This window comes from Arachis ipaensis, chromosome B01 (assembly GCF_000816755.2).
Source record: "Arachis ipaensis cultivar K30076 chromosome B01, Araip1.1, whole genome shotgun sequence".
In the NCBI taxonomy this organism is placed as follows: domain Eukaryota; kingdom Viridiplantae; phylum Streptophyta; class Magnoliopsida; order Fabales; family Fabaceae; genus Arachis; species Arachis ipaensis.
Window position 1 is genome coordinate 98,656,304 of NC_029785.2, and position 11,683 is coordinate 98,667,986.

The window sequence follows — 11,683 nt, forward strand, 5'->3', positions numbered from 1 at the left end:
TAAAGCATTGTAAATATTACATATATCACTTAAAACTAAAAACGTAACGTGTATGTCCTCGTTCCTGTAAATCAAATTAGGGTTCATTAAATTTCAAATTTTAATAATAAATAGAATGAGACCATATCGATTTAGTAAGAAATTCTATAACGAAGACATGCGCGTAATGTTTTTGATTTTAGGTGATGTATATAATATTTGAAATACTTTAGTTTATTGGAGTAATTTACCCTAAAAATTATGAATACTAGCCATATTTTTAATGCACACTACGCATTAGCAAAAGCAAAACATAATTAAATTTTATATTAATAGTGTAAGTAATCATCAAAATAATAAATAATAAGTATGATTGATAAACGTATAAAATATTTACACTATCGGTATATCAAAATTAAATTTATATAGTTATTTTTAAATACGTTCACAAAAAATTATACCAAAGGAAGAGTAAAGTGTGCGAGTTTGAATTTTGAAATGTTCAATATACTATTATATTTAAGGTTTACGCATGATTTTGCAAGATTTTAACCAACGAAGCAAAATTGCAAAACTTAATTTCAAGTATCATAAAATGGATAATATTAAGCCAAGTTCTCTTAAACATACTTTTTCTTCGTGCCTCTTTGCGGATGGAAAAAATTAAAAGAATGACAAATTTGACAACATGCTGAAGTACTAATAATTCAAAGGAAAATTAATGTTACTCTGATTGATCATAGTTTGATTATACGCTCACATTAACCCTAATTTAAGTCATAGTTAGTTAACCGTTTTGCCTCGATTTTAGTTTTTTCATTTTGGTAGGAAGTGTCAACCAAACTTGTTATAATTGAGAAAAGAGGGGAAAAAAAAAAAAAGAAAAAGAACAAATGAAGGGCATGTGATTCCCCTTAACCCTTTTAATTTTTTTTCTTTGATCTCCCAAACTACATTTCTCTCCTTTCTAAGTCTCATCTCTTTCCTCTTCTCATTTCTTTTCTTTGCAACATCACACAACAACACCATCAAAATCACTTTCTTCGTCTTAGTTTATTCTCCTTTTTTCTATTCTATCTTTGTTTATTTAAATCTCATTTCTCACAACTCCAATCATAAAGTTTCATCTTAATGAGTGAGAGAAGTACTTAATTTTTGAATTTCAATTATTATTGAGACTTCAAAGTAACTCTTTAACTTAATAATTAGCTATATTTCTAATTTTTGTCATCTCTATACTTATGAACAAACATAAATTCCAATTAGGGTTAGAAAATAGGACTTTTGTCAAATTGAGCAAGATTATATTAATTGACAACATTATTAGTTCATTGACGAGTGCTAAACACCGATTTAGAAAATTTATAAGTTTAAAAGCTCATGTTTTATTGTAGCTCTAAACCGGAATTCAACACTCTTCAAAGTTTAGTGAAATGATAACAAATTTAAATCAAATACCGAGAATTTAATCCCAGGTCATTCTTCCTAAGGAACACAATCGAGTGCATTATCATTGGCTATGGAAAAATTGGGAGTCTGGATCATAATTAACAAAAATTTAAATAGCAAGAAATTAAAGAGCAAGCAATATCTAAATGACAAAAGAAATTAAACTAAGAACAATTAAGATAATTAACTAGAAAATGAAAGTAAATTCAAATGCTAAAATGATCTTGGTAAGGGTTGAAGGTTAAGGACCATTATCCTTGTCACCAACTACAACATAATAATTATAAAGAGCAAACCAATTCGTTAATGATAAACCACTATTTTATGATATATTTTGGACTGAATTGAGTGGGTTTTATCAACTAATCTCACACTTATTCATGTAAATTGCATGTTTTTAAGTTTTCTTCCTAATTTTGTGCTATGATTGAAAACATGTTTCTTAGGCCTTGTAATTGTTAATTTTTAGTTCTCCTTTATTATCATTTTATGCCGTGATGTGTTTGTAAAGTGTTTTCAGGTTTACAAGGCATGAATGGCTTAAAGGATGAAGATGAAGCATGTTAACGTGGAAGGAACACAAGAAATTGAAGACTTTAGGAGCGAGGATCGACGCGCACGCATGGCTGATGCGTGCGCGTGACCAGGAGCGTCATTCAGTGACGCGTATGCGTGACTGACACGTACACGTGACCAGCGTAGAAGTTCAGCGACGCGTACGCGTGGCTGATGCATACGCGTGACAAAGCGTCACGTGCTGCACTTAATAGAACTCGTTGGGGGCGATTTCTGGGCTGATTTGGACCCAAATCCAAGCCCGAAAACACAGACTAGAGGCAGTGATGGAGCTGAGACTGAAGACACTTCACTTTTCACTTTAGTTTTTGATTAGTTTTGGAATTGTAGAGAGAGAAACACCTATTTTTCTCTAGGATTTTTGATGTTCTTAGTTTTGTTTGGATTTGGATCTTGAGAGAGCTGCTACTACCTTCAATTGGAGTCATTGTCTTTATAGTGTTCCTCTCTATTACTTCTATTACTTTTTTTTTTCATTTAATTGCTTTGAATTCATGTTTAGATCTTGTTATTTTTGAATTTTATTAATGCATTAAATTATTTTATGTTTAATCTAAGTACGTGTTTGATTTTGGTTAATTATTGTTCGTGCCATTTTTTATTTAATTAATTTTTCACAATTATCATGTCTTTTATTTACTCCTATTATGTTGTTATGAAAATGACATTCATGTTAATGGAGTAGACCTTCCAACTTGGCTTAGGGGTTGATTAATTGGGGTCCCTTGAGTTGTGATACTCAAGTATTAATTTGTAATTGGACATTGCTGGCTAACTCAATTCTCACCAACTCTAGTCATTCCCCATGAAGTGACTAAGACTTTTGAGGTAGAGTTAGTGAAGCCACTTGACTTTTCTTCAATTGTTAGAGGATAACTAAGTGGGAGCAATGAACATTTACTATTATACTTAGGAAAGACAACAAGGATAGAAACTCTAAGTCCCCTAACCAAGGCCTTTTATTTTAAATGCATATCACCTCTTGTTATTCATTCATTACTTTAATTTCTAGTTATTTATTTTTCCGTTCTCAAATTCAGAAAATATTCAGAAAATTCCTAACCAATAATTTGCATCCTGTGTCAACTTTTAGGGAAACGACCCGGGATTCTACTCCCGGTTATTTATTCTTAATTGTGACACAATTTAAATTGATAGTGAAAATTTCGTCAGTTAAGACTGTACTTGCAACGCTATTTTTATTAGAAATTCTTAACTGGCATTTTTCCTCCCATCAATTTTTGACGCCATTGCCGGGAAATTGCATATGTGTGCTAAGTTATTGGTTTGTGTAAATATATTTATATTTACATAATTGCATTTTTTCTTTTATTTGTGTGTTTTTCATTTATTAGTAATATTTATTATTTATTTTTCTTAGTATGTTTTTTTATTGAATGACGCGTTCATTACCGGATCCGAGCCTAGCCGCATTTGATCCTAAAACTGAAAAAACCATTTCACATATTAGGCGAGCTCGGCGTAGGTTAGACTCCGAGGGTGGTGAAGGGGTTTTTCCCAATTCACCAACCTTACCCGAGGTTGAGTCTGAAGCGTCATTTGAGGAAGAAACTAACTCCTCTCCTACTCAGTCCATTGACGCCTCTTCTGTTGATTTAGGTACAGATACTATGGCAGCTCCTAGAAGGATTACTCTCAAGGAAGCGGGAGCTCCAGATTTTACTCTTCAACCATATCAAGCGCGTCATCCGAATTTGACTGCTGATTTTGAACTGAAGATCGCATTGATTAATCTACTGCCTAAATTCCATAGTTTACCCGCTCAAGAGCCTATCTAGCATCTTATAGATTTTCAAACAGCTTGTTCAACTACTAGGCAGTATGGTACGGATTAGACTGCTGTTTGGTTATATGCCTTCCCATTTTCTCTAGAGGGAAAGGCAAAGGAGTGGTTCTACACTCAATCTGAAGCTGTTGTTACTAATTGGGATTTGCTTAGAAGGGAATTCTTGGACAAGTTCTTTCCACCGGAGGTCACAGATAGATTGAGGAAGGAAATTTCCTGCATCATTCAAGGTGAATCGGAGACTCTCTATGAGTATTGGGAACGCTTTAGGAATCTCATAGACTCGTGCCCCCATCACATGATTGACTAGTTAGTGTTAATTAGCTACTTCTGCCAAGGCATGAAGCCTTGAGACAAGACCCTCTTGGATGCTGCGAGTAATGGTTGGTGGGGACATTATCGTCGGTTAGGAATTTGTCAAAATAGGGACCACTTCGTTGGTAGCACAGTCCCAACCGACAATCAACTCCCAGCCATAGTTTGGAAGGACAGAAGATGTCACAATTCAAAACCAATATAAATTGGGAATTTTACTTCCCGGGTCGTCTCCCAAGGACCTAGTGATCAATGAGTGTGCAATTTTAGTTGTGAAGGCAACAAGATTTTCAATGAAGATATGAACAATTAAAGAAATAAAAGAACATTCAAAATTGCAAGTAATAAACTAATAAAGGAATTAAAGAACTGGATATGTAATATAGACAAGTAAGCTATAAAAGTAATTGATGTATGTATGTGTATGTATAATTCAAAACATAAATCAAGTCTTGCCTTGGGATGAGTTAGGGACCTTTTCTTGTTGAAACCACAACTATGACAATTGTAATGGATTAATCTTACTTAGTTAACACTCACATCGGAGAGTAAGTCAAGGAGCATAGTTGTCCTTAATCCACAAATCCTAACTCACTTGCTAAATACCTTAGCAACAAGTTAGCTTTAGTGGAAACAAAAACAATTAACAATCCAAGAATTATCACTAAATGTTGAACATTCTAACTCTAGAAACCCAATTGCTCATTTTTCCCAAGCCAAGAGGTGGAAATTTAGCCCATAATTAAACTTGACATTTCCACAAACACTTGGTGGGTAAAAATGCAAAACATGAGAAAATTAAGAAAATGCTTGAAACTAAGAACAACAAATGGTCAAAATCAACAATACCAACTCAATCAAGCATATAACAATCATCAATCATCAAAATCATCACAAGAAATCAAAATTGGAAAAAGTATATATATATATGACTTTAATTACAAGAAAGAGTAGCAAATTGTAACAAAAAGGAGTAACAATTAAGAGATACTTACAATGGAGGCTAGCATAATCCAAGATAAAAAATGGAAATGGTACTTGAAATGTAAAACCCTAGTATAAACCCTAATGGAGATGAAAGAAAACTTAGAGAAAAACTACACTAAAACCTCCTACTACTACTCCTAAAACTATCCTAATAATATCCTATGGTGTGCAATTGTTTTCCCCCTTCATTATGAGCTATTGGCTTCAGATTTAGGTCTCCAATCCATCAAAAATGCGAGTCACGTGCATTTTTAATGAAGGCATGTGCGGGAACTTGTGCGTACGCACAGACGTGTGCGCACGCACATTCGGCTAAAATATCTGGTTGTGCGCACGCACACTTCGCGATGCTCAGGATGGTCGTGCGACGCGTAAGATGCTTCTCGCTCGCACGCTTCGCTCTGCTTTGGTTCCTGTGCGTACGCACGCAGGTCTGTGCATAAGCACACATCGCTTTGCTCTCCTCCTTTGATTCTTCATGCTTCCTCCTCTTTGCATGCTCCTCTTCCATTCTCACCAAGCCATTCCTACCTTATATATCTGAAATCACTCACAAACAACATCAAAGTATCGAATGGAAGGCAAATAGAATAAAACAGGCTAAATTAGGCACAAAAGAGCATGTTTTCATAATTAAGCACAATTTAGGAGGAAAGGTCAAAAGCATGCTATTTAATGGAATAACTGTAGGTTTATATGATGAAATCCACTCAATTCTAACAAAAAATTATCGTAAAATATGGATTTATTAATTCCCTCACATTTTAACACTAGCATGGCCTCATGCTAATCACATTCAAAGGAGATAGATGAAAGGGAAAATAATTTATTCAATGTATTACCTATATGCATGCATCTAACCTAGATATTACCTACTAATGTCTATTCTATCAAAATTTGGTAGAAACAACCCATGAAACTCCAATCAATCCCATGAAAACCTTAGGGCCAAGGCAAAAGTCAATGCACTATGATCAATGTCCAAATAATTGAATTGAGATTTTCAAAGCTAACAAACAAACAACTTGCAAGAAGGTACAATATAAGGAACATGAACATAGAATTGAGCGATCGAACCCCGCACCGGATGTGTTTACACTCTATTCGCTCAGTGTTTAGGGTTTAATCACTCAATTCTCCTTTAATCATACTTTTCAAAGATTTGCAAATCATCTAGCAATCAACTAATATTTGATGCAAGAAAAACAGATATCATGAGGTCTTTGGAGGGTCGTAATGGGGCTAGGGTCAAGGTGGGATTAATATGGCTAAGTGGACTTAGTGAATTGTATCTTTGATTAGCTCAAGTGTCTACCTAATCTTATACCATCCTCTATACACATAACAAAACAACCTAACTACCCATTTATCTCCTTCTCACAAATTCACTCCTGCATTTTCTTCTCAAGACATAGACATATGCATCCTTTATTCATCATTTTATTTCATACACTATTATGCACAAAAATTGATTTGATTGATTTTTCATTTTTTTTATATTAACAATTCCTTGTTTTGTCAACAAGAGAGATTCATATGTCTTGAATAATGAATGCATGAGTATTGACCATTTTCCAAATTTTCACAATGAATATCCCAAATAATCTCATCACCAATGTTTCCCAACAATTTTTTCCCACACTTAGAGTACGCACATTACTCCACCCAAGCTAATTGATGTGTGAGAATTTATTGTCGGTCTAGAATTGATCAAAATAGGAATCATTTTGTTAATAGTATAGTTCAAACCAAAAATAAACTCTCGCAATCAAAGTTTGAATGCTCTAAAGAGATGTCACATTACAAAACAAATTATTATTAATCGAGAGTATTTAGCTCCCGGGTCGTCTTCTCTAGGAGTTGCAATGAAATATCATATTATTGGCTATGGGAGATTTTTTTTTTTGGGTTTTGGTTGAAAGATGCAAGAAATGTAAATGACAATAAATGAAACAAGCATAGAATTAAATGAAAGCAAGTAAAGACAATGAAAATGGAAATTAAATGACAAAAAGGGCTCTTGGTAGGAATTGGGGGATTAAGGATTCCTATCCTAGTTATGGACCACAAATATGGTAATTGTGCGTGAATTAATCCCAATTAGTGAACCCTACATCGAGGATAAGTCAAAGGGGCATAATTGATTCCAATCCCTAAGTCCTAGTCAACACTACTGGGTCACTTATGTAGCGTTTGGTGGAGAGACAGAGACAGAAAGACTGAAACTGAGAGATAGAGACTAAGAGACAGAGATTGAAATAAATCTCAGTATTCTGTTTGATGCAAAGTGGGAGACAGAAACTAAAAGAAGAATAAAACTCTAATTTAATTTGCACAAAGGGTAAAATTAGAATTAATTAATTAAAATAAGGGTATTTTAAGTATAAAATGTTATTAAAGTTTCAGTCTCCATCTCTAACAATTTTAGTCCTCTGTGTTTCTACTTTTTGGAGGTACAAAAATACAGAAATTTTAGGGACAGAGACAGAAATTTTAGTACCAGTCTCTGAACCAACAAACATGATACTGAGTCTCAGTCTCCCAGTCTCTGTCTCAGTACCTCAAAACAAACGCTACCTTAGAGTCAAGGGAAACCAAACCAATTAACAATTCTCACACAATGCGGAATGAACATCCATATCTCAATTTCACCCAGTCACCTAATTTTCCAACCAGGAGTATGAAAAACTAGGTAAAAACCCAACCAAGCATTTTGTCAAACACTTGGTGGGCATGAAAGGAAAGTATGATAAAATAACAAGAAATAATAAATGCTACAACTACCAAGCAAGGAAAGTAAAGATACCAACTCAACAAAGCAATAAATGACATGAAAACATAAATTGCATTAATTGTAAATTAAAATAACAAAGTGTCATAAACATAAAAGATAAAAGACATGAAATAACAAATAAAAGTAAAGAACAAAGATGCAATAACAATAAATGACAAGGAAAAGTAAATGAAAACAAGAATTAAAAGTAGAAATTACAGGAAATTAAACTAAGAACCCTAATTCTAGAGAGAAGGGGGAGGTTCTCTCTCTAGAAAACAACCTACATAATGCTAAATTAACCCTAATTTCTCTCCTCCCCTTTTTCACATGGAGTGAGGCTCTTTGATATAAGAAGAATCAGCTTCAGAAGGTCCAAAAACTGGGCTCTGGAGGCCCAGAAATCGCCCCCAGCGATTTTCATTAAGTGAGTCACGTGCTGGGATATGTGTGTACGCACACTAGGTTGTGCACACGCACACTCCAATGTGCGCTTCTCCTTTGTTTTCTTCATGTTTTCTCCCTCTTCCATGCTTTTCTTCCACTCTTATCAAGCCATTCCAACCTATTATACCTGAAATCACTCATCAAAACCATCAAGACATCGAATGGGATAAAAGTGGGATAAAAGTTATTAAATTAAGCACAAAATAGCATGTTTTCACAATTAGGCTCAATTAAGGGAGAGAGCACAAAAGTATGCTATTTGGATGAATAAATGTGGGTTTATATGATGAAATCCACTCAAATCAAACCAAAATATATCGTCAAATATGGATTCATCAATTCTCCCACACTTAAACAATAGCATGTCCTCATGCTAATCACAATCAAAGGATAAGGATAAGGAGGGAAAGCAATTTATTAAATGCAACTACCTACATGTATGCAACTATAATAAATACTATCCATCTATATATATACTATAGTTCCTATTGAGTTTGGCAAAAACAAACAAAAGAATCTCAATCAATCTAAAGTTGGAACTTAGGGCCAAGGCAAAGAAAATATAGCAATATAATCAATATCCAAAGATTTGATTTGAAATTTTCAAAATCTAACAAGAAACTTGCAAGAAGATACAATATAAGAGATGGAATCATAGAATTGAGCAATTGAACCCCTCACCGGATGTGTTTACACTTTAGTCGCTCAGTGTTTAGGGCTTAATCACTCAATCCTCCTTTAATCATGTCTCTCAAAGATTTTCAAGTCATCTAACAATCAATTAATATTTGATTAATGAATGCAAATATCATGAGGTCTTTGGAGGGTTGTAATGGGGCTAGGGTGAAGGTAGCATTAATATGGTTAAGTGGGCTAATAGATTGGATCTTTGATTAGCTCAAGTATCTCACCTAATCCTATATCATCCTATATACATAACAAAACAATCTAACTACCCATTTATCCTCTTTCTCACATTCACTCATGCATCCTCTTTCTAATTCACACACATATGCATCCTTTATTTATATTGTTATTTTCTTTTTTTTTCTCTTTTTTTTATAAACAAAGTATGTACACTAAAATTTTCTTTTCTTTTATCATTAAAAAGAGATGCATATATTTTAAGTATAAATGCATGAGTGTTTAACCACTTCTTCAAATTTCACAATGAAAACCCAAACTAACTAACTACCAATGTTTCTCATAAATTCCTCCCACACTTGATTAACACACACACACACACACTCAAACTCAAGCTAATCAAAGATACAATTCATGGACATAATGGTCTTTCACTTAGGGTGAATGATGTGCTTAAAATGAGAACAAAGGGGAATTAAAAGGCTCAAAAATAGTTTTCAAGGGTAGATGTAAGGGTTGGCCATATGGGTTAAGTGAGTTCAATTCAAAAAATGGCCTCAATCATACTAAAGGCATTCAAAACAACAAATATAGGACATAAAGATTCAAGCAAATCAAAGATTACAATCATAAAAGGAGTATAACACACAAGAACAAAAATTGTAGTTGAAAATGTGCAACCACTCAATTGAAGCTCAAATCTCACTAGGTGTTTTTGTTCAAGCTCTTTTCTATGTTCCATAAAAATACTTCAAGCAAGTTCAAAAACAAATTTTCAAATCTAATCAATGGAATTCCCTAAAAGGGATTTCTTGAAAATTTTTTGTTGTTTTCACCAAAATTATTTCCTATACTAGGCAATCAAACAAATACAAATATTTACTAAAATAAAACTATAAGCAAGCTAAGATATATACCAGCAAACCAAGCAAAATGCAGTGAAATACCAACAAATATTCTCACAAGATGAAACTACTAAAAAACTAGAAAAATAGTGCAAAGTGTTGAGAAAGAGAAAGTTTACACCCCAAAATTGACGGATCCTCCCCCACACTTAAACGTTGCACGGTCCTCCGTGCATGCACTCAATCCGGGGGGTGAAGAGGTATGAGGCTGCACCTTCAGCTGGTGGGCACCTGGGGCTCTGGGTGCTGTATAAAACAAATAAACAAGAATTGAGGAAAAGTAAGATGTGTGTGGTAGATAGAAGACAATGTGTGTATTCTAAATGCACACGGTTTAGAACACAATACATTGGTCAGTTAAAAAGGTAACCACATAATCAACAGAAAAAATATGAATTCCTCAATTAAGTGGCCTAAGTTGCAAGTAAAGAGAAGCAAAAATTAAGGCACAAATAAACCTAGGTAGCCACAACTAAAGTGAATTGATTAAATAAGACATTGGTTATTGAAGTTGTGCAAGTGAAAGCGCAATGTGAATAGAAAATGGCACAATCAACAATAACCAATCCAATGAAGAAAGAGAAACTACTTATTCATCATGACACAGAATGCAATAGTCACATAATCAAGGTACATGTTGCAAAAAGTGATAAGCTTGATAAGAATCAAGTTAAGTCACTCAAACAAATGCAAAGCATTAACGAGAAACAAGTACCGGATATGTGATGAATTTGATATGAAAATTATGATGAACAAGTAATTTCAACTCAACTCACTAAAGTAAAAGTGCACAATTCATAATGCCAAACAAGGATAAAGTTTAATGTATATGGTACCTGCAACATATGAACCAAACTCACAATTCATCTAAGCATTAAAGAAGGCTTTAATACTTAGTGCACATATTCATCAACAATTAAACCAAAATTTAAGCAAGAAGCAACCCAATCAATATCAATCAAGCACTTGCAATTTATTTAATTAACAAAGAAATAAACTAAATCTAATATAATTACTAAAAAATGAAAATGAAATGCAATGAAAATTAAGTAGAACAAGTAGAAAAGTAGAGGAAAAACAAGAAAAGAGAGGGATGGAGGGGAGTGGAAGAGAAAAGAAGAGAAGAAGAGAAGTATAGTGGGTGAAAACAGGGGCGTGCATACGCACAGGTATGTGTGCGTACGCACACTAGGTGCAAAGTGGGTTTATGCGCGCGCACAGCAGCGTGTAGGCGCTGCGAATAGAAGGAAATTTGGTGTCTGTGCACGCGCACAAGAGATGTGTGCGGGCGTACAAGAGGGAAAAGAAGGGGTGTTCCCACGCACAAGGGGTGCGTGCGTTGCGAGCAGAGGGGTTGTTGAGGATTATGCATGCGCATGGGTCTATGTGCACGCACAGTAAGGTTTTTTTTATATGGGTTGGATCATGTGTGCACGCGCACACAGGTCCGTGCGCGTGCACAGGAGCAAAAAGGGGTATGGGTTCATGTGCACGGGCTGTGCTAGCACTCCCAACAGAGCGGGTGCAAGGGAGTGTGCAGACGCACAGCTATGTGCACTCTCACAGAGAGTGCGAAAAATG